Source organism: Chionomys nivalis, chromosome 1 (assembly GCF_950005125.1).
Source record: "Chionomys nivalis chromosome 1, mChiNiv1.1, whole genome shotgun sequence".
Lineage (NCBI taxonomy): Eukaryota > Metazoa > Chordata > Mammalia > Rodentia > Cricetidae > Chionomys > Chionomys nivalis.
In genome coordinates this window covers 195,273,245-195,276,756 of record NC_080086.1, presented here as the reverse complement: position 1 = coordinate 195,276,756, position 3,512 = coordinate 195,273,245, and positions in this window count along the sequence as shown.

Below are 3,512 nucleotides of genomic sequence, written 5' to 3'. Positions count from 1 at the left end.
ATTTAGGAACGACCCTTGTATTCCTAATCTCTCTAAGACCTTTATCATAAAGGGATGTTGAATTTTGTCAAATGCTTTTTCCGCATCTAATGAAATGATCATATGGTTTTTTTCTTTCAGATTATTTATATGATGGATTACATTGATAGATTTTCGTATGTTGAACCAGCCCTGCATCTCTGGGATGAAGCCTACTTGATCATAATGGATAATTTTTCTAATGTGTTCTTGGATTCGGTTTGCCAGTATTTTATTGAGTATTTTTGCGTCGATGTTCATGAGTGAGATTGGCCTGTAGTTCTCTTTCTTGGTTGTGTCTTTGTGTGGTTTTGGTATCAGAGTAACTTCAGCTTCATAAAAGGAATTTGGCAATGACTTCTCTGTTTCAATATTGTGAAATACATTAAGGAGTATAGGTATTAGGTCTTCTTGGAAGTTCTGGTAGAATTCTGCATTAAAGCCGTCTGGACCTGGGCTTTTTTTGGTGGGAAGGTTTTTTATACCAACTTCTAATTCTTCGCGACTAACGGGTCTATTTAGATTGTTCACCTGGTCCTGGTTTAACTTTGGTATATGGTACTTATCTAAAAAAGTGTCCATTTCTTTTACATTTTCCAATTTTGTGGCATACAGGTTTTTGTAGTAAGATCTAATGATTCTCTGAATTTCGTCTGTGTCTGTGGTTATGTCTCCCTTTTCGTTTCTGATTTTGTTAATTTGCGTATTCTCTCTCCGCCGTTTGATTAGTTTGGAAAACACTATCCTGAGTGAGGTATCCCAGACCCAAAAAGAGGAACATGGGATGTACTCACTCATAATCGGTTTCTAGCCATAAGTAAAAGACATTAAGCATATAATGTGCGATCCTATAGAAGTTAAATAAGAAAGTGAACCCAAAGAAAATCATATAGTCATCCGCATGGAGAGGGGGAAGTAGACAAGATTGCAGGGCAAAAAATGGGAACTTGCGGGTGAGGTGGCATGGGGCAAAGGGGAAATGGGATGAGAAATATGAGAAGGGGAGGATGGGAGGAGCTCGGGGGATTGGGATGGTTGGGATATAGGAAGGATGGATACGGGAGCAGCGAAGTATATATCCTATCTAAGGGAGCCATCTTAGGGTTGGCAAGAGACTTGACTCTAGAGGGGTTCGCAGGTGTCCAGGAATATGTCCCCAGCTGGTACCTTGGGCAACTAAGGAGAGGGAACCTGAAATGACCCTATCCTATACTGATGAATATCTTGCATATCACCTTAGAACCTTCATCTGGCGATGGATCAAGGTAGAGACAGAGTCTCAATTTGGAGCAACGGTCTGAGCTCTTAAGGTCCAAATGAGGAGCAGAAGGAGGGAGAACAAGAGCAAAAAATCAGGACCACGAGGGATGCACCCACCCACTGTGACAGTGGAACTGATTTATTAGGAGCCCACCAAGGCCAGCTGGTCTGGGACTGAATAAGCATGGGTTGATTCCGGACTCTCTGAGCATGGCGGTCAACGAAGACTGATGAGAAGCCAAGGACAATGGCACTAGGTTTCAATCCTAATACATGAACTGGCTTTGTGGGAGCTTAGCCTGTTTAGAAGCTCACCTTCCTGGACGTAGATAGAAGACCTTCGTCTTCCCGCAGGGCAGAGAATTTGGACTGCTCTTCAGTATCGAGAGGGAGGGGGAATGGTGTGGGGGGAGGAGAAGAGGAGTGGGGATAGGGGGAGGGGAGTGGGGGGAGGGGGCAATATTTGGGAGGAGGGGAGGGAAATGGGAAACGGGGAGCAGGTGGAAATTTTAATTAAAAAAGAATAAAAAATAAAAAAAAAAAAAAAAAAAAAAAAAAAAAAAAAAAAAAAAAAAAAAAAATCTGTGGAAACACAAACAATGGAAGGAAAAGGATAAAAGAATATAATGAACGAATTTCAAGAAATAGAATCATTTTTTAAAAACTCAAAATGGGGGAAAACTGTAAAATACAAGTTTAAAAGCTTGACCAGGAAACTCAGAGGCAAACCTCACCAACAGAATATAAGAGATGGAAGAAAGAATCTCAAACATTGACAACATGGTAGAAGAAATGGATACTCCGGTTAGTGAAAATGTTAAATCTAAAAAAAAGAAAATTCTGGTATATAATATCCAGGAAACTCAATGCTCAATTAAAAGACCAAATATAAGAAAAATAGGAATGGAGGAGAGAGAAGAAACCCAGGTCAAAACTTACAAAAATATTTTCAATAAAATCATAGAAGAAAATTTTCCTAAACTAAAGAAGGAGATACCTATCAAGGTCCAAGAAGCATACAGAGCACCAAATAGATTGGCACATAATAATCCAAACATGAAACATACAGAACGAAGAATATATAATAATATGCTGCCAGAGGAGAAGATCATATAACCAGGATGGCCTGGACTCGTGTGCTGTAGATGCTAAGAGACCGCAGATACCAGTTCAAACTACTATACCCAGGAAAACGTTCAATTACCATAGATGGAGGAAATAAGATATTCCATGACAAAACCAAACTAAGCAAGCCCAGTCCTACAGAAGGGGCTAGAGGGCAAATTAGAACCTAAGGAGGTTAACTGTACCTTCCAAAAGACAGGAAATAATCAAAAGAGGGAGACACACACACAACCACCACCGCATTAGTAACAAAGTAATTGGGAATTAAAAAAAAAAAAAACACCACTCATTTATATCTTTGAACACCAGTGGTCTCAAGTTCTAAACAAAAAGGCACAGACTAACAAAATGGATGCAAAAACAGAATCCATCCTGTAGCCTTAACATCAAGGATAGATACCACCTCAGGCTAAAAGGATGGGAAAAGTTATTCCCAAGAAATAGACCAAAGAACCAAACTTGTGTAGTCATTTTAAGATCTGACAAAACAGACTCCCAACCAAAACCATTTGGAAGAGATAGGGAAGGACACTACATACTCATCAAGTAAAAAATCCACGAAGACGACATAGAAATGCTTAACATCTGTACACCAAATACAAGGGCAACAAAGTTTGTGAAAAATAATATGATTACAGCTTAAATCAGTTATTGACCCGCACACGCTGAGGTAGGAGACTTCAATATGCCCCTCTTGCCAACAGACAGGTTATCCAGACAAAAACTAAAGAGAGAAATGTTGGAGGTAACTGAAGCTATAAACCAAATAAACTTAACAGGTATTTACAGAACAGTTCACCCAAATTCAAAATGAAATAACTTCTTTGCAGCACTTCATGGAACTTTCTCCAAAATTGACCACATACTCAGACACAAAGCAAGTCTCAGCAGATACAAGAAAATGGAAATAACTCCCTGAATCCTATCAGACTATCAAGGATTAAAGCTGGATATAAACAGCAACAGAAGCAACAGAAAGCCTACAATCACACAGAAACAAAACAACTCAATATTCAGTGAAAAATGGGTAAAGAAGACAATAGAATTGAATGAAAATGGAAATACAACATACACAATCTCATGGGACACAGTGAAGGGAGTTCTTAGAG